Here is a 21,982-nt window from a genome sequence, read left to right as displayed (position 1 = left end):
TTATGTATTCATTACATTATGCACTGTGCTTGGTTTAGAGATGAAGAAAATGAAGCTCAGAGAGGTCCTCATGACCCCAAGATCTATGCAGTTCCACTATATTGACCCCAGACACAGACTTATTCTATTTCTCTGGTGATTGGTGAACTTTTAACTGGTCTATTTGCTTACACACCCATTCAACAAATGTATAACAAGCCTCTTTGTGCCAAACCACATCCAGGGAGTTGGGTGTGCAGTGATGAACTAAAGAGTCTTGGGCTTGCCCTCGGGGAACCAGTGGGCACAGGGGCCAGCTCCACTCTTTCCTGCCCCAATACTGTCTCTCACACATCTCCAGGAATGGAAACCTCCAATTTAAACCACTTTGAGCAACTTGATCAGATCCTTAAGAAAATCACTTGAAAACTTAACATCAGCCTTTCATATTCTCCTCCTCTGACAGGTTATTAAGGCAAATGGTTCCAGTAACAATTGGCAAACACATCTTACCCGGTGGTTTTGCACCGTATGGAAACCCCAAATCTCAGAATTGTTTCAGGGTTAAATATGTTCTTAAAATTTTACATTTTCATAGAATCCATCCATTCAAATATACTGCAATTGAGTATAGTGCAATATTTATTTTTTTCAAGTTGGGTTTATACTAGAGTTTATTCAACAGAGATCAGTTAAGAAAAAGGTGATTATAAAGCACTGATCGCAGGAATTGTGTTACATCGAATTGCCTGAATAACACCTGAAACACCAATTCTGAAAATGTAAACCTTTCTTATATCACATGCAGCAAATATTCTGTGAATAAGGGAACACTCAAAAAAATGAATAGTTTGGGTATATATTTTTTAGGCATTTTATGAATATTCACTGCAAACTCATATACATTACTGGGTTTTGTGTTTGAAAACTGTGATAATCAGAAATTCTATCACCAACCAGGCATGTATATGTGCAGCTCAGATAAGAGTGATGTATGTCAGAGAGGCCTGTCTACACTGCCTAGATGAGATTTGCCCTTGATTTGCAGCCACAGCTGCTAATGGCAAAACATACAGCTATTTTCAACCACTCCACTTAGATTCACATTCTTCTCTGCTCTGGTGCTTTAAAAAGCACCAGGATGCTTGCCTGTCTCCACTGTGTCCTGGCAGGCCATCATTCTACAGACTGATTTTAATTTGAGCTTAGGCATGTCATCACAAGTTTGTGGGAGAGTCATCTGAAATCATCAGAAACGTGATGACTGTGTTCTTGAAGCACACATGCAGGATGTCGTGCAAAAGATTATAGATCACTTTGAAGAGTCAACACTGTGTCTCAGAGTGATGATAAATTCCAGGAATATGTGCACCTCCACATAACAAAGATTCTCTACGGTACTGCAGAGATGGAAAGTGCCAGGCATCAATACTCTGTCCCATGATATTCTGACAAGGAATCACAATGATACCTCAATTCACAAGTCCCTGGGGCGGGGGGGGGAAAGTGCTTTGGGCAAAGTTGACCTGAGTAGGGGAAAGATCCTGACTCTTCAGTGCTTTAGTAGCTATGGAGCCAGATCAAACATTTCTTCTGTAACACTTCCTGTGACCCGCAAAGAGTTGGCCCCTTCCTCCCTTACATCTTTACTAGCCCTCAAAATGTTTCTGTTATTGCATCAGTTTATAGTCTCCTCCTTGCTAGATGCATCTCTTTGAAGGCAGGATCTGATTCTTTGAATCCCTAGCACATTTTATGGTGCCTGGCATAAAATTTGGGGATTAAACATGAATGGATGATTGGATGGATGAATGGATGGGAAGAGGAAACAAGACTCAGCTTCAGGTGTAGGCTTTCTGGAGTTGTCTTGGCCTGAGCCTGCTGAGCTAGAACTTCTCCCATAGTTGAGTCTAATTGGAGAGAAAAAAAAAAAAAGGAGTAATGTTGAGTAATAGTTACATGACATCTGTGCTACTTGATAGCTCTACTGAGAAGAGAAGAAGCATCCTCCATTTTAACCAAAGTTCCTGGAATCAACTCTCTTCCTGGTATGAGGAGAAAAAAAGGAGATTACTACTCTGCAGATAGCCAGTGAAGTGGGTTAATAGGGATGGTATAGAAAAGAATCTTTGAAATCTGACACACTTGAAAACCAACTAGAATTTAGTCAACTACGAATAAGCCAGGTGATTTTGGATGAGTTGCTTACTCTCACCGAGTACCTGGCTCTTCAGCTATAAATGAAAATTCATAATATCAACCTTACAGTGTGATTGTAAGAAAACTAAAGAGCATATGTACAGTGTTTGGCACAGAGAGATGCTCAGTAAATATTTTTATTTATAATAATCATGCTATGCATCATATTATTTTTAGTTGTATAATGACATTTTATTTCATTAAATTTTATATTAATATTGCTGGAAAGTGTTTTCTTGGTTAATTCAAATTTACCTGAAGAGAAGGAAATCCATTTCTGTTTAAATGAGGTAAGTATTTATTTAGCGCCTATCATCAGGCAAAATGCTGTATTGTAGGGGGCCCGTATATTCTTTGGAAAATGTCAGATAAAATGAGGTGGCCACAAAAAAGATCCATATCTAGAGGACTGAGCCACGAAGACTCCAAATAAGAAAGCTGTACTCCATGGGAAGGGGGAATAGGCATTCAATGGGTACATGCTGTTATGGACTGAATGTTTGTGTTCCTCCAAAGTTGTTATGTTAAAATTCTAACCCCCAAAGTGAAGGTAGTAGAAAGTGGGGCCTTTGGGAGGTAATTAGGTTATGAAGATGGAGCCCTTATAATGAGTGCCTTTTTAAAGGAGAGCCCAGAGAGCTTTTGAGCTCTTCTTCTCCTGAAATTCGAGGATACAAAGAGAAGTAGGCAGTCTGCAACCTGGAGAGGGCTCTCACCAGAACCCAACCATGCTGGCACCTTGATCTCAGAGTTCCAGCTTCCAGAACTGAGAGAGAGAAATGTCTATTGTTTATAAACCACCCAGTCTATGGTACTTTATTATATCAGCCCCAACTGACACGGGCATATGTATTAATACATATGTACATAAGAAGGGGCTCATGGTGGTTGTGGCCTTAAAGAATAATACTCAGTTATTCCACTCAGATTAATCTTCTACAATTATAGAAGGCCAAATGTGGACTCAGAATGTCTCTGAATTGGTTACTACTTCCTGAGTCCTAGCACTAGGTTCTTAAGATGTTAATCTTTCCTTTCTTCAGAACAAATAAAACTGGTCGTGGGAATAAACAAGTGACCTAAGACAAGTGTACTACCTGATGAGTGACTCTGGGTGTTGCCAAATAACTCATAAGCTGCTATATGAGCTGCTACATGGCCCCAATGCCAATCTTGACTATTTGACTGACACTCTCCCTCCTTACTACCTGAGCCTTCAGATGACACTCCTACTAGAAGATGACAGGTGAAGTGGAGAGACCCCTGACTGTTTGTGTCACAGGATGCTCCTCCCAAGCCCACCCTCACTCCCTGAAGTGACCTGTTCTCCACAATCATCATATCATCCTCTTGTTTCAACCCAACCTGTTTTTATAATTTTTCCAGAACCTTAATCTCTGTCAGATATTAGTAAATTTCATGATTAAAATGATTTAAAATAAGGTCTGGGTGATACCCATAAATATTTGTATGATTTAAGAAGTCTATGTAATTTACATAAGTATTTAGTTGTCTAAATAAGACTTAAGCTGGAAATCTTCCTCCACTCATCTCTTTCCTGGTCCAGAAGAAAATCAGGGACCAGGAGCTTGCTTTCCTGCTTCAGACCTACCTTAAGGTGAGCTTAAAAATAAGTTAACTTGTTGGATTTAAGGAAAAACAATACTAGAAAATAAAATCTAATGAAAAGAAAGTTTTAGCTCTTGAGGAAATTATCTTTGAAAAGAAATCATATAAAATTCAATTCAATTCATTGAATTAAGCCATTCTTAAGTGAGAACCATTAAGCTAAATAATAAAATTAGTTGTCTCAAATTATTTTTTGACAAAAAGGTATATAAATAATAAATATATAAAATGATACTGTATACAGCATGTAGTTTGATAAGAATTGATAAGGATAGATTGTCCAGCCCTCCCCCAAGTGGTTTTGCACTGAATCCTGAGGGTAATAAAATTGGCTTGGGAGGAACCATGGAAAGAAATAGACACTCCTTACTAGGGAAGGACCATATCTGTGATTCCAAGGAAGAGTGGTTTGGGTGATCTCTAATAATTCTTGGGAAAATAAAAAGAACAGCAAATATAATCTTACAACCTAATGGGTTGGGATTCAGGATTGAAGTATAAGGATAAAAGTATACCTTTGATAAAACAAATTCTTCAAAAATCCAGAAGCTGAGGAGAAAGCACCCTTGACAATATTTGAAGTAAAGAGAACAGAATACAAATGCTATAATCATGGGAGCATATTGCAGCCACCTAAGCATGTTGCCTCAACAACCATTTTAGAGATTGGCTGGGGAAGGGTGAGAAGTTCTGAACTATCCATACAGGTGATGAAATCTCACCATCCAAGAGCAGAGCTTCATTCTGTGACTTTCAAGCTAAACTTCTCCATGACGAAATTGCCACTATTTCATTCATTTTTTTAAAAAGTCAGTGAATACCTCCTGCATGCCTAGTTTGCTTGAGAAACTGGGACTATAAAAACAAACAAGAAAAAGCCTCTGAAATTTAAATTAACGTGATAAAATATTGTGGCAAGGGCACACATGGAGGTACGCACCCAATGGCACTATGCAAACTCTGCAGGGAGTCTGTGAAGGAGGCTCCAGGAAGGACTTCATAAAAGAACGGACAGCTAGGTTGGGACTTGGAGGATGGCTCAGAGAGCGATGGAGGTGTAAGGGAAGAGTGTTCTACCCAGGAGGATGAGCACATCCAGGAAACAGAGAGAAGTTTGGGGTGGCTGGAACCTCTTAAAGATGGGGTTTGGTAAGAGATGTGGCTGAAGAGGTCAGCCTGTTGAATTTAGGAAATGAGAAGCAAATTATACGCTTAAAGGAAAATGTTACATAATCAGATTTGAATTTTAAGGGGTTCACACTGACTCTAGCATGGAAGATACATTGGAGGAGAGCAGGACTGAGGGAGGTTTGTCATATTGACTTCATTTTCTTTTTGTCAAGGTTGCAAAATTGCTAATCAGGGAAATTCAGTAGATTAAATGTTTTTAGATTTCATCATGACACTTGATGAGCTCTCTTGTCAACAAGTTCTGGAAATATGTACTGGGTGACAGTACAATTAAGTAGATTAATCACTAGGCTCTAACCTACCTTTCCAGTCATTTCTTTCCTTGTTCCCAGCACCTTCCCATGCTCCAGTCATTAAATTCCTTGTTGGTCCCTGTACGCACCCTGTGTGTTCCAACCTCACTGCTTTTGTTCACGATGTTCTCTCCACCTGGAGTGACATTCTTTCATCTCCTGTTCATTGTTCAATGGGCCACCACCCTCATACGTATCTTTGTACTTGTCTTATGATCCTTTCCTGACTCTATCTTACATTACAGTCATTTGAGTAATTATCCAACACTCCTTACCACAATTTAATGTACTCGAAGGTAGGGACTTTTTCATATCCCTCAGCATAATGACAGTGACACTTATAATAATACCGCCTTCAATGTCTTTAGTGCTTTTGACCAGACACTGTAGAAAGCCCTCTGCACACCTCCTTGTCTTATATACTTCTAAGTGACACTTTAACGTATTAGTTAAAAGTGTAACATAGCAGTCATTCAGACCCAGGCTAGCTCCTGGCTGTAATGTGTATTGCTGCCTGACCTGGGGCAAGTTATTTAAATTCTCTGAGCTTAAATTTTCTCATCTGTAAACTTTTAGGGTTGTTTTTATGACTGAAGGAGATTACTATTTAAAAGGCATTTAGCACAGTGCTTAACATGTAGTAATCAGAAGACACATAGTCTCTATGAATTCACTGCTAAACCCATTATCCAGATTCTAGAGAGACAAAAACATACGTGTCGACCTGACCGCTCTCAGGGAGCTCACAATTTAGTGGAGCCCAAAAACTGTTAAAGCTGTTTAATTTTGATGACTACTCACACTAAATCTAGAAAAATATGAAAATACCAAACAAACGCTATGAACACTTCACATAGATATTGATATTGTAGGAAATCTTACATGAAAGTTAAATCATTTTTCTAAGCTGGCATGCTTAGATTACCTCCGTGTAGCGCATTCATATTTTATTCAAAACATTTTAGTTACCCATAAAACTTTTTTTTAAGTGATGGGGGTTGGGATAGGAATCACCCTGGGAATATATTAAGGAAGAAAAAAAAAAAAGAAAGCTGCTAAGAATTTTTAAAAGCCTTTTGATGTTATTTTCAACTATTCTTTTCAGCCATTTACCTCTTCCTCTTCGAATAAGACATATGGAATTAAGGAAACATGCACAGAATCTTGGTGCTTGGGATGACCCTAAGCCTCCATCAAGCCCAGGGGGGATAAAAAGGCCCAGGACTTTGAGATTTCCTATGTGGTAGGATCGGACGGGCTGGATACTTTGCTCTGCAGATCCTCTCTCTGTCCCTCTCCACAGGGCTCTCTGCCCTGAGAGGCCAACTTGTATGAACTACAATCACAAACATACTTGTTCTCAGCTTTCTGGTTAGGTTCCACCAATGGGAGTGCCATCAGGAGATGCAAATCTGTAGGAGAGTGAAGTTGGGGTATGTATTCCCCCAACTCTTGCTGTGCTGAGCTGTGGCTTGGCTGGGTACCTCAGTGGAAGTCTGGAGCCATCACCATCCATAGCTGCCCCACTTTCTTCTGCCTTTTCAGCCCTAGGAGTAGCAAAACTAGCTACTGTTCCTCAATATTTCACTGTCCCTTGTTGGCTTCATTTTACCTGTCTACACTTTTGTCAATTACCTCATCTTTAAAGTCTCAGTTGCTTGTTCCAACATGCCACCTGGAACATTGCTTTGATCCTGCCTGACACCCTTGTTTTCTAGTTTAGTGTTTCTCTTCCACTCACCCACCCTCCCCAATCCAGTATGCGGGGTTGAAACATCGAGAGAAAAGAAAGATTGCTTTCATGGAAATGGATTTTACTCCTTTATTCAAAAATTATATTTTCTTAGAAATATTTTGATAGTTAGGAATTGACTGCAATCTCTCTCTTTTGTGATGACACTGCAATTCCTTTGTAGAACAGGTCAGGAAAAGATTGGAATTTTTCCTAGGTGAATTGCTGATAGAACCACATCTCTTTCCTAGCTCTTGTCCTTCCTCTGATGAAAATGAAAAGAGATTATTCTTTGCAACATTGGAGCCACAAAACAACCAGATAAACTTGTAAATATCCATCTTAAGAATAAACCGGGAGTCCATGAGTGCAGTACTTCAACTATAACATAGCACTAAGAAAGGGCAGACTGAAAAAGAAAAAAAAAAGCCCATGGGGACGAGTTTTCTTTACATGTCCTACAATAGCTTTTCTTTTATAAAGGTAATGAAAGAAAAAGGTAGGGTGGGGTGGAGGGGAAGAAGAATGGGTGGGAAGATAAGACACGCATGCCTGGTGCTGAAGAAAAGACTATTTGTACCTAGCACATTGTAGAAATTGTTCAAGAACAGTTCAGCCATGTAAAAATATGACCCTGTAATATTGCCAAGGTCGATCAGACCCATAGTGATTGACTTAGAAAGCACCGGCCTTATAGGATACCATTGCACAAAGCCTGTTAGAGTTTATACCTCCAACTGTTAGCATTTGGAAGGTATTTTTGAAGACCAAGAATTTAATTATACAAAACTATGATATAAAACTCATATTTTTGTTTTTTCCTGGTGAATATGACTTAAAAGAGATACCATAAAAATCTAAAGTAGTTACCCAGTCACTCTCTCACACTACCATATTTTTGTTATTTGATTAGCAGTTATTGCTATCTGATATTTTTCTTGCTTACATATTTATTTGGTATGTAAAATAATAAAACAAATCTTATGATTTCTCTAATAAAATTTAAGCTCCATAAGAACAGATGTCATATTTTTCATTCACTGCTTGTAGAATAAATTAATTAAATATTGACTCATAAATTATAATCTGTAGAGAGTTGCCCATTAAACATCAAATCTGGATATCTCAAAATAAGCAATCATGATGTCCATGCTAGAGTAAGAATGAAGAGTATGCAGAAGAGTATGTCTATTGTGACCTCATATATGCAAAATAATGAAATAATTCTCTTTAAAAGAAAGAACTCTTTATATGGTGTCTATGTTGAAAAAAATACATGTATATGTAAAAATTTGCAAGTCTAAAAAATTACCAAGTTGCAATCAATTTTTCCTTTCAGGGATGCAGGCTTGGGAGGTTTTTAGACTTTTTTAGACTTCTGTATTATTTGATTTTGTTACAAGGAACAGGTATAACTTGTATAATTTAGAAAAGAAAGAAAAATCATGAGATGAAGTCTTGTAACACAGTGGCTTTGAAGATAGCTATTGGACCAAGTTAGAAGATGGATTTATACTGAATGATGATTTTATTTTCTCTCTCTTACTCTCTCTGTTTCTATGACCAGAGCAGTGGAATCTCTCCCAGATTTCAGCTCTTATCCGTAACCCACTCCAACAATATATTTTGCAACCCCGTTCTACCCATGACCATGTACCCTATTAAGACTTTTCTGCCCAATAATATTTTTGGGCTGAGCCAACTTTCAGGTTGTAGCAGATAGTAAAGGGGAAAAGGAACGTGGTCAGGAAAAGATTTAAAAGAACAGAGATGTTTGTAGGGAGGGCAAACTGGGGAGAAGGTGGAAGAGCCCTAAAATGATCTCTTTCACTTCCTACCTTCTCACTGAAACAGAAAATCAGCACATTTTAATGTCTTTTTTTACAGAGATTCAGGCAATATTTATTAGACCCAGAAATACTAGAGTATCAAGTATCTCCATCTGAGCTGGTATTTTGCCTACTAGTCCATGAACTCTCCCACTGGGTACATCCTGAAGCCTTCTTGGAGATTGCAGGTCATAAATGTGCATGATTAATTGCCTATGTTGAAACCAAAAATGTTTCCAGAACATTCAAGACTAGAGGGCGAAGCAAGATCCCCGGCGGGTGACAGAAGAAATCTCTGTTATGGAGCCTGACAGTGATGACTGAAGGAAGATTAAGCTGACTGGGGAAGCCTAATAAACATTTCTAGTAGATGGAATAACAAAAGGGATAAGACCAGACAGTAGGAATTTGTTACAGGTTGTGAAATGTGCCCAATAAATTACAAAGGACACAGGCTGTGAGGCAGTGACTTAGGTAAAACAAAAGAGTAATATGTAAAGCAATTTTCAAGAGAAATTTACAACATGATCTCTAAGTAAAATTAACCCACTGAGATGGGAATGTGGTGGCAGTCTGGTGTCTATACCAATATGCTGACTATGACCTACAGGTGCCTACCACCTATGGGTAAGGACAAATAATTCATCATTTTCTGGTTTACAAACTATATTGCCTCCTTTGGGACTATAACTGTGTGCATAGAAAAACTTGCATTAAATATATTGCAGAAAGTCTGCCCAGAATTGGGCAAAAGAGAGCCCAGTGTTGTTCTCAGTTGAGGCCACTTTTGAAGCCCTCACAGTTGGCAAATCAAATGTCAAAGAATATGGTTTAAGATTTCTTCGAATATCCAAATCCTCTTAGCAAATGCAATTATATGTTCTAGCTATCTATCAATCATAGATATATCTTTATATATAGTCATAGCTAGGGATGTCTCTGACCAATATAAACTGCTCTGCAAATCCTGATACAAAGATAATCACTTTTTTTTAATTTTCAATTAATTGCTGTAGGACTCTTTAGTCCACTTTGTGCTGCTGTGAGAGAATGCCAGAGACGGGGTAATTTATAAAGCAAGGAAATATTTTCTCACAGTTGTGGAGGCCATAAAGTCCAACACTGGGGGGGAAGCATCTGGTGAGGGCCTTCTTGCTGCCCATAACATGGTGGGAGACATCATATAGGTGAGAGAAAGCAAGAGATTGAACCTCACCGCAAGCCTTCTTAATCCATTCATGAGGGTAAAGCCCTCATGACCTAAACACCCTATTAGGCCCTACCTTTCAGCATTGTTGCATTGGGGATTAAATTTCCAGTGCATGCTTTTGAGGGGGCCACATTCAAACCACAGCAAGGACCCACATTTATTCTTCTTAGCTGAAAGTCTAGTATTTTTTTCTTGAGATTCCCTGCCTTTCTTCTATCCACCCACTCCATACCCCCTGCAGGCTCATCCAGTCCAAAGAGGGGCAGTTCTGGCTACCAAGTAGAGAGAGAGATGGAGGCAGATCAGAACTCTGCTGCTGCTGCTTCTCAAAGATTAACCCTACACAGACTGAACAGTGATTACAGGCCCAGAATATGGCAGCCATTCCACTTCTTCACTTCTAAGGTTGGCCAAAGGCTTTCCATGTTTGGAGTCCCGACAATGGCTGTTATACACAGACAGCCAGTTTCTAAACTGAAAGCAGGTACTAAGGGGCTTGAGCAGATCCAGTCTTGGGTGTACTAACTCCCAAGCTCTGGCCCCCCATATCTCTTCCTCCTTAGTGAACCAACCAAAGGAAGGGTGACTAATCTTGCCTCCTTTCCTCATATACTTCAGGTTTACCTTCTGCTCACCTTTCTCAGGGGAGTGACCCTCAGTGATTTAGCCAAGGTGATATATATCCTCCTCAGGAAGGTTCCCAAGTAATTCCAAGGTTCCATATTTCTACCTTTCTAAATCAGGCTACTCTCTGAGACTCCAAGGTGATTTTTCATCCTGGCCTACATTATGAAGTCTTTAGCAAGTCTCTCTCTAAAGAGAAGGATTTTATTTCTGACTGGTCACTGCTGGATAGAGCACTCCTGTACACGTGTAACTTCTGTTTTCAAAATTATGAATAGTTGTGACAAGATGCAAACCACTAGCTTTAGATGTCTTAAAACCCTAGGACTTTATTACTTTGCAAAGTAGATTCTTGTATTCATAAGAATTCTTTTGCATGTAAACGGCCAAAATCTAGTAAATTTTTTAGTTCACTTAATTGAGAATTCCAAGTAGGCCTAAGTGTTGTTGTCAGGGCTCTTTCTTTCTGTTTCCCAGATCTGTATGACCTAAAGTTCTCGCTAGGTTTGTTGACAGGAAAGGTTGTTTAAACTCATCCCCTGCAGTGTATTGTCCAAAAGAAAGAGAGAACAGTTTTACTCCCAGTTCTCGTGTATCCAATTGCATGAGTACTCTTGACAGGCCCTGCTGGGGTTGCACGTGTACCCCATAAGGCATTTGAATAGGGGGATGGGGTTCCACCATTAGCCAAGCTGGGTCATGTTTCCTTTTGGGTAGAGAAAGATCATGGCTGGCAGTCTCACCAGAACCACATGGAAAGAGGAGAAATATTTCCGCAATGGTAAGAGAAAAACTAGATTTAAAAACAGTTTGGGAAGAGGGCATTGTGTTGGGTCTCCCTACGTTTATGAGGTTCTGTTGGGAGACGTAGTGCATCCAGTTCTGTACGTGGCCTCAACAGGCTTGCAGAGGAGCACAAAAGACTCCCCACAAACTTTTGGCCTCATGTCCACAGTTTTGAACTGGGTTTTTGGAGCTCACCTGTAGACTAGTTTGGTAAAATGTGCTGCACAAATATAAATTGGAATGTCAGGAATAGCGTTATTGACTTTTGTGCCAGAGCATAGGATCCGAAAAGTCATTTGTTCTGCAATCTTTTAGAAGGACAGGGACCATGTGATATGATCTTCTACTGTGGCATTACTGAAAAAAGGACTGGAATTTTTGTTTTGTTTCCATTCTCTGATAATATGTAGTGACCCAGGACAATTTATTTAATTACTTTGAAACTTGGTTTCTTAATGTGTTAAATGAGGTGGTTATGTCAGTTGATCTCCAACATCACTGATCTTTCAGCTCTGAATTTCTAAGGTTTAATTTTTTCGTTATTTTTGATCTGAGACATGGGCTGGAAAGGATGAGACCATGCTAAGAGGCAGACAAAAGTCATTGCACTAGACAGTTTGGAAAGGATATCTAAAAGATACAGATGGCTATCTTTTATTTAATTTCCCTAAAGAAGATATCAACTCTAGTTACTGATCTTTCTTTCTGAATTTTAAAAAAATTCTTGTTTATTTTAAGGGATATTTAAGAAGGACTTTCTAGAACTCCAATGAAACAAATTCAAAAAGAAATTAGAAAAAGATTTAAGAGTTACAATCGGCAAAAGCAATGTGTAGATCTTCTTTTGACTCTGGCTTGAACAAAACAATTGTAAAATATATGTTCTGTACAATTGGAATTTTTAAATGTGGCTTGCCTATTAGATGACATTAAGGAATTATTATAATTTTCTTAGATGTGCTAACAATACTGCTATTATTGCAAATTGTAGGAAAATGTTGGAAATTGTTCTTATTTTTCAAAGATACATACTTACATATTTAGGGTTGCATGCCATGATATCTGTGATTTGCTTTCAAAATTTTAGCAAAATAAAAAATATATAAAGCAAATATGGCAAAATGTTAGCAATGATAAATCTAGGTGATGGTTCTAAAGCTATTCCATATGCTATTCTCTCAGCTTTTCTGTATGCTTGAAAGTTTTCAAAAAATTTAGAGACAATTGATTGTCCTTTAAAGTCTCAAGCTATGTCTATCTTTATTTCAAATAAAGCTCTAGTTTTTAGTTTTCCCAGGTGAAACAGCACTTCAGTGTCTATAAGGCAGCTAAAATATGGCACCTGGATTTTCAACTTTAGCAATGTGAGTTATAAAGTAGCAAAGTGGCAGCCTATTTCTTATGAAAACATGACCTTAAATAGAATCCTTAGTAATAAAGATGGCTCCTCCCACACACAGACACCCGGATCTGGAATCCTTACAGCTTTTGCTAATTGCGTTGATGAGGTCAGACGAGGCCGAATAATGGAGTGGCTACACATCCAGTCTGTGCAGCCGTTACTTGGGTTGGATCTCCCTTGCCCTGACACTTATCACCTGTGCGACCTTGAACAACTCACTTAACACCCTGTATTTCAATTTCCTCAGCTGTACGGTGGGAGAAAATGTTACCACCCATATGATGATGGTGTGATGGGGACCTTTTGAGAATTAAGAGTATAATGCACGTAGTACAGTTCCTGGCATTTAGTAAGTGCCAATTGTGTATATATTTTGCTATAGAAAAGCCAGATAAGGGTTGAGTCAATGTCATTGTTCAAAAAGAGAAATACTTTTGCATTTCAGGTGATGACATTTTTTCAAGAGCTACAATCTGTCCTAGTGTGACTAGCACTGAGAGAGAGATTTTTAAAAACAGGAGGGGCAGCATGACACTGTGGAGTGTCTACCATCCTGGTCATTTACCATACCAAGTAGCTTAGTTAAGGTCCTCTCAAAATGCTAGAAAACTAGTATCTGAGAAAATAAATTTCTCAAGACTCTCTAAAAATAACTACATTTTCCCAACAACTACAGGCTGGAAATATATTTGATAAATGCTTCATTGTACTTGGCAGGCATATTAAAGGGATGGTGTGGTTGCTATTATGAAATATCCTGCAATCATTTATAACCAAGTAAGACTCCTTCATTAGCTTATGTACCTATTATAAGTGCTTATTGAAAACCAAGAACTTGATCCCTGTAACACATGGGTTTCCCATTATCTATGACCTAGTAAAATTAAATATTGTCCAAGCATATGAAAAGAGGAATTCTTTTCAGTGAAGATACACAAATATCTTTATTCTTACTGGACCTTATTATGAAAAGTCAGTGCTATTCAAATTCATCTAATAAAATTTTGAGACACTGCCAAAGACTTTAGGTTTCATTTTTGTTGTCAGTCTTTATTTAATAATGGCTCCTGAATTTTACCCAAAGTAAATCTTTTCCTTCTTAGAAAGGTAAGTAGTGAATAACTTCTCTATTGAAGACTCTTCCCTGGGGCCTTGGAAGCCCTCTGCCAGGCCCAATACAATTCTTTGCACATCACAAAGAGCCATTTAAAATAATTTGTATAAATGAGATTAGTGTATTGCTAGAAACTGACTAAAAAAATTCTTTAGTGCCTTGCAGCAACTGCAAGAAGCTAACATCTAAATCAGTCCTTTCAGATTCTTTTGTCAGGGAGAAACCAGGTAAAAGAGACTAAATGATTTAGACTGGAGTCTGTTATCCCTCTGAATTCAACTTGAATTGGGGAAATTTGGTCCTCTTGGAGAGCTGTCTATCACCTGTTGGAAATGAGGTCCTCTCTATTCAGACCCCATCACTGTTTTTGCAAACAAGTCTACTGGGCTGTGACACAAAATAGAAGCTGTTTAGGCAGGCAGGGTCAGGGAAGAGATGGGTTGCAGTCTACCTTTGGTCCCAGCAACTCAGTTATCTGGTTGAGGTAGAGACGACAGCCCTTCAACTATGTGTCACACAGCTTTGCTAAGGGCAAAATAGAGATTTTGGTTCCATCTTCAAAATTGTCAACTTGAGCGTTTGTTGTATATAGCAACAGATTAAGTAAACATGCACAGGCCCACTGGAGCTTTGTGGTATGCGAAAGTCATTTTGATCATATAATCAATAAGTCTTATTTGCCATTTTCAATGTCACTATCACTATCACTTCTAACCATTTTTAACTTTCTGCCCAAGTTTTAGCACTAAGAAGAGTACCCAAATCTCAAAAGTGTCTGTCCAACACTAGGAGGATGTTGGTAACAATTTCTCAAATTATTGGACATTTTTAGCTCCTTGTGATATCATGGTTTTGCACCATTGCTACATACAATATCTACATACTTACAAACATACTTACAAAAAAATACTTATATCTATAAGCTTACAGGCTTATAAAAAATATTAGCAGGTAGCAAATTTGTGCCAATTTCTTGATTTCTTTAGGCTTATTTGTCCTTAATTAATTTTTTTTAATTGTCTTTGACTGTCTTCCCCAGTTCTGGCCCCAGCTATCCACTGGACAAATTTGCAAACCTAATGAAAATTGAAGCAGCCGTGGTTTCCACTGAGCCCTTACATGCAGCTATCTGTCCCTGTGAGGTCACATTGTCCCAAGCATTTGTTTAGCTGTCCAAGAGCCCTGCAAGGAGTGTGACTCTGCTTACTATACTCTCCAGTAGTGAAGCAGGCAAATTTGGACACGGCAGCTGTCTGCTCCTGAAGACAGCTGGAAATAACCATGTCTGATAGGATCAGCTATGAGAGGCACTGTTGTGTGTAAACAGCATGCTATCTCTGAGACTCTGAGACAGTGACACAAGCAGCGCCAGGCTCAACCTGCCCCCAAAATAGCAGAAGAGACACTTTACATCCAGCCTTGCCCAAGTAGAATCAGAATCACAGGAATTCAGGACTGAAAAACACCTTGGAGATGATGTCACAACCCTCTAGTTTTGCAGATTAAAACCAAATCAAAAACAAGAACTTGAGACCAGGAGAGATATAGAGATTTGTGATATTTATAAGTGTCATATTTGCATACTTGGGTGTATAAGCCCATCAGGAATTCAAGTAGATCCGTGTATCATTCCGTTTGTGCTTAAGGTGGTGCCTCTGTTTCCTTTCAAATAGTTAACTGTGAACACTAACAAAATTTCATAAGATTCAGCCTTAGATATAAGGGTAAATATTTGGATCATCCTCAATCCAAATATGCCCTCAGGATGAGCGACATCAACACTCATGTGATTACTATATGGCAACCTTTGTCTGGGACCAGGCGCTGATGTTGCAAAGACAAACTGCAGGATGAATTGAAGGCATTCGAAGTCTAGTCTGGGAAACAGATATATGAACAAATAATTAAGAGATATTATACAAGTGCCATATGGAAGATTTATGTGAAGTACAATATTAGCACATGAAAAAGGAGCCACCTAGGAGCTGGGGAGAAAATGCAGTAAGTTACATCTCTATAATAGCACTTGAATCCTGGAGAAGGGAGTGAGAAAGGTGAGGTCAGGGTAAGGAAGGAAGGAGTCTGGCATGCAGAGGGAAAATTTCAGGCAAGAAAAAAGAGTGTTTATTTACTATGAATTGGCTTCAAAGAGCCACCATTTTTTTCTCTCTGATTTTTCTAGTTATTATCTACTGTAGCTAAAATTTGTATAAAGAAACTCTGTTATAAGGGTCTCCTGTTGGAAGAATATGCATGCACTTCATGCTTATATATTTCTTCATTCTTATATCTTATATTCTGTTTTATATTTGTGTTCAGTTTGATTGACATTGTCAGAAATATGATACTAGAACAGATAAGAGGCATTCTGGGTTAGAAGCGACCAAACAAGGAATAGCTGGTGGTAATTCTTAAACTAGGAGGAACTGTGGGAGAATGGAAAGTCACAAGAATAATCCAGGGACAAAAAGCTTTCACTATGACCTCAGATTAAAAATAAATCAGAAAACACAAGAGGAAGGACTAAAGGACACATTTTAAAAGTTCAAGTTTATTAGGAGCCAAAGACCTTCAAATTAAAACAATGAGATATCATTTGCCTACAAATTGACTTGGCTTTAAAAAACAAGAGGATAAAGGAAAATAGGCACTTTCATTTATTGCTGATGGGAGTAAAAAGTGGTATGAATATTCTGGAATGTAATTTCTCTCTCTCTCAATATATGTATGTATGTATATGTATATATGCACACATTATGTAATATGTATAAATAAAATATATAATATGCATTATATAAATATATATATTTTGCCAAATTACCTTTAAATTTTATAAGCCCACAGACCCTTATCCTTAGAAGGTAGTATGTATGTGTCTAAATTATGATACAAAGACATCCATGGCAGAGATATTTATCAGACCAAAACAATAGAATAAATCTCAATATTTGATAATAGGATCTACTTCACTTATATTATGGTATGTTCATGTAATGGAATGCTATATCACCATTAAAAATAATGTTCTTTTAGAAATTATGAGGATAAATAGTAGACATATTTAATGCCTGTTACCTAATAAATGCTCAATCAATGTCAACTTTATTATTATTATTACAAGCATATCTTAAGACATAAGGAGAGATTCTCATATGTAAAGTGAAAAAAGTTACAAACAGTATGTAAATTGTGACACCAGTTAAATATATAGACATGTTCTTATATATGTACGTGTATGCTTATATATGTTAAGCATTATATAATATACATGATTATGTATATATGTGTATATGTGTATATATAACATAATATATATTATATATAATGTATATATAACATAATATATATTTATATATAATGTATATATAAGCTTAGCAAAAAGATGGAGAGCGTGTTAGTTTGCTAGGGCTACCATAACTATACCGCAGACTGGGTGGCTTAAACAACAGAAATTTATTACCTCACAATTCTGGAAGCTAGAAGTCCAAAACTAAGGTGTCAGTGGGGTTGACTCCTTCTGAAGGCTATGAGAGAAGGATCCCATTACAGGCCTCTCTCCTTTGCTTGCAGGGGGCCATCTTCTCCTCCATTTCTTCACATTATCTTTTTTCTATGGATATCTTTGTCCAGATTTCCTCTTTTTATAAGAATATTAGCCATGTTGGATTAGGGTCTACCCTGATAATTTCACTTCAACTTGATTATCTCTGTAAAGACCTTATTTCCAAATAAAGTTACATTTTGAAGTACTGGGGATTAGGACTTCAACATTTGAATTTTGGGGGAGGGGACACAATTCAACCCATAACAGAGAGTATGCATAGTTGTCATTTTGGAATTATTTTATTCTTTTTGCTTTTCTGTCATTTTCTGCAAGGAACTATTACTGCTAATGAAATTTTTAAAAGTAATTTTTGAATTCCAAGCCTCAGAAAATCAGATATCCTTTTTAAAACTTAAATAAAAAATACTGTTAATTCCTCCAGTATTTGTCTATTCATTTTTAATATCACCTCCAGTACTACTGTTTAAGACTAAGCATAGAACTTAGAACGTTTAACATTCTGAAGAACATTTAATGTTCCCTATGCAAAGGAGAAGTCTGGGGACTAAAACTCTGGATATTCAGATTATAAATGCTACATATACTATATGTTATAGAGTTCAAAATTATTTTCCTTTGGAGGGCTCTGTTTCGTTGTGAATTCTTGAACTGTATTAGGGTAAAACAAAATGATTATGTAATTTTCAAGTACTGTAAGTTTTGTGGGATGCTTACTCCCTTGCCAGGTTCTGAGCTTGTCAAATCTAAAGTCAGTACTGCACATTTTTCCTGAATTATTCATCACTTGTAAGTAGAAATCCTGTGTGTTGAAAAAGATATAGCAGAGGTAAAACATGTCTTATACAACAGATATGTTTCTGGATAATCAATCGTTATCATAGAAATCAGATTATACTTAAATGCAATAAGGTAACTTTTACTTTTTTAAAATAAAGAATGAATTTATAAAGCAACAAAGTAATAATTAATTCATATATATTTTTAAACTTTATCACTGAATTGGACCTTCCTGAAGACCAGGGTGTGCCTTGCTTGTAATTGTAAAACTGGCAGAATTGGGATATACTACACAAAGATGAAAAGTTTATATAAGAAAAGCTTATACTAAAAAATTGTTTAAAATCTATCATTTGAGAGTGCTGGTTATTTGTCCTTAAGCTTCCTAGCTCATGTATCCGTGGAATGTTTAGTAAAATCAATTAATTGCCCCTAGTTAATATATATCATCCACATATTATTAGGTGACTTGTATAGCTAATGCTTTACCCACCATACTTATTGATTTGGTTTCATGAAATAAATCAAATACAAAAAAGAAATCGTATTCCTTACTAGTATTCCTGGTGATGCTATAGAATTGAAAAAATAAATTACTGAAGAAGGTTTGGTGTCTCATATCTTAGAGGGAGAGGAAATTGTTACTCATTATGTGAAGTAATGTCTTATATCAGCATGTAAATAACTTTAGTGATTGCTTGGGAAGAAAATTATTCCAAAAAGAAAATTAATATATCTGATTTGTTTATTTATTCATCTAATTTAGGGCTGAAAGATTTTTGGACTGATATTAGACATGAAAATGTGTCACTAAAATTTATCAGTGTTCAGAGCCAGGGACCTTACCTATAAATATAGATTTAAATAGTTGCATGCTTGGTTATCTCTGATAAGTTAAATCAGATAAGATGTTTCATATATAATTCTTCTTTGTATGTTAGAAGAGATTCTACCCATCTCTCCATTTCTGTCAGTTGTAGGTTGGATGGGAAATTAAAAGTTAATTTTGTCTTTGTCCTTTTGTCTTTTTCTTATCAGCAGTGCCTGGGAGGCATGGTAAATAAAGTATGATGAAAGTGACCTTCAGTTAACTCATATCCTCTTGACACAAGCCAGTCAGGCTCTCCACTTGTAATCTTCATTGTTAGCCACAAGAAGAGGAGCTTCTCTCAATAGGAAACACACATCACCCACAAATATATAGATATTTTATGCATTTCGTGTGTGATTGCCTAAAGAGGGCTGCAGGGATCGAGAATAAATAGAGACGCAGTGAAATTTACAGGTGAAACTGCCACCATACAGGGGGTGAAGTGATTAACCCAAGGTTAGTAGCAGGACTTCTGGGACACAGTCAAAATTAGAACCCGTGGGTACTGGCTTTGGGGGCAAAATGTCTTTCCCCACTCCATCCTGCCTGGGTCTATGGAGAAGCAGATGAGCTGCCCTTCTCACATGGGTTAGCTAACTGGTTTAGGCACTGCATAGCCACATGTCAGTGTGGCACGTTGTTTCTTTACCTCTGCCCTATTCATATTTTTGTCTCTCTCAACTGAAGTCAGAAGTCGAGACTTCTGGTCATAAGGGCACAAAGTGGCTCCATGTCAACTTTCCCCCTGTAAACTATTTTTATGAGCATACCAACCAAGGGCATATCTAAAACACGTGATTGCTTTTGGCATCAAACCAACGCTTCTACCCCTACCCCCACTTTATGGATAAAAAAGGATTTTTTTCTGGTTATTCTTCTCAGATGGGGTCCTCGAAATTTCTGTAGTACATCATGTTAATAAATCAACTAGCAAAGAAAAAAATAAGTAGGCAGATGAAAGTAGGCATCTGGGAGTTCAGGCTCTTGAAATCTATTCCTATTTCTTAGATATATGGAATATGTGACTTCAGGCTATTTTTACATTACTGTTCGCTCCTTGGTAAAAAGCTGATTTTAGACAAATGTCTGGGTTAGAAGTGGCTGCATTAAAAATGTTAGAACTACAAGTGTGTCCCGGTTATGGCTGGATAGATAGGTAGGGCTGCTAATGACTTGGTTGAGCATTCCATGAAAGGTGCTATGTAAAGATACTAACTGGGCTTTACTGAGTAATCACTATGTGTTCGGTAAACACAGTGCAGGACGATCTGAATTCTGCAGAGGATACAGAAGCGCAGCCTGTGCCCTTGGGAGTCTTCTTTACAAACATACCAGAGCAGAGATAGTGACCTCACGCCTCCCAGGGAACATCTTCTCTGGGTTGTCCTGAAGTCACCTCAAACTCAACACATTCAAAATAGAATATAATCCTCCTCACACATTCATGAGGTCACATCATTCCCCCCATTTGCTAGGACGAGAAATCTCATTTTTATGCCAATGACAAATCGGTTCTGGGTCTGTATGATCTCATATCTATACCTTCTGTTTCTCTCCTCAGACGGCTACCTGGATGCTGGCTTGTTTTTATCCCTTGCTCCAACTTTTATAATGGCTTTGCTGATGGGCTCTGTAAATGCAGATTCTCCCTCACCAGCCCATCTTCTGAATTGCTAAAGGGATTGCTTACTAACAACCTGCTTAGGTAAACCACCTTTTCCAAAACCTTTAGTCGTTCCTTTATGCCTGCAGAATAAATACTCAAACTGTCAGCCTTGGAGGCAAAGCCCTTCCATAATATGGGCCAAGTATGCCTTTTTCAGGTTCATCTGGGAGTAAATCATTTCTATGGTCTGAATGTCTGTGTCTCCCCAGAATTCATATGTTAAAACCTAAGTGATGATATTAAGATGTGGGGCCTTTAGAAAATGATTAAGCCATGAGTGTTCCAACCTCATGAATGGGATTAATGCCCTTGTAAGAGAGGCTCCAGTGAGCTCCCTTGCCCAGTGCCAAGGGAGGATGCCGCAAGAAGGCACCGTCTTTGGAACAGAGACCAAGCCCTCATCAGATCCCGCATCTCCTGCTGCCTTAATCTTGGACTCCCAGCCTCCAGAACTGTAAGCAATAAATTCCTATTGCTTATGCATTATCCATTCTGAGGTATTTCATTAGAGCTGTCTGAACTAAGATAATCACAAGTGAAATAAATCAATTTCCTCCAGATATGCTATATAGTCATCAGCAAGTCTCATCTCATCTTATCCCTCCAGTAGAATTTTCTTCCTATTTGAACCTCCTTTTAAGATCCTACCACACTTTTGTATCCTTCTCAGGGACAGAGAGAGGTTGTCAACATTTGGGTTGCTTTGGGCCATCCCAAGATGAAATACTAGCAGGTGCTCCTCATTCATATATGTAATCAAATCGTATAAACATGTAACGAGGAGAGAATGTGATATGAGAATAAGTTGCTAGATATCCACAGGCAAGACTACCCTAAAATGTGATATACACTGAGAACAAAATCAAACTGTAAGTGTGACCTATGCATCTTCATGTTACAAAGAACCACAAAAAATGAATTACAGCAACCCTGGATGCGAGGTAAGGGGGGTGGAACATGGGTGAAGATGGTGGATTGGAAGTCTTCAGTGGTGATTTTTATTTTACAATCAACCTAAGGTGGGTGGGAGGGGAGGGAGGATTTTAAATAATAGTATAATTTAGTATTCAATGCTCGAACCATCATATGGGACAATGAGATTTAGAGGGTAAACT

The sequence above is a fragment of the Eulemur rufifrons genome, chromosome 7 (assembly GCF_041146395.1).
Source record: "Eulemur rufifrons isolate Redbay chromosome 7, OSU_ERuf_1, whole genome shotgun sequence".
In the NCBI taxonomy this organism is placed as follows: Eukaryota; Metazoa; Chordata; class Mammalia; order Primates; family Lemuridae; genus Eulemur; species Eulemur rufifrons.
Note: the sequence above shows the minus strand (reverse complement) of the source record.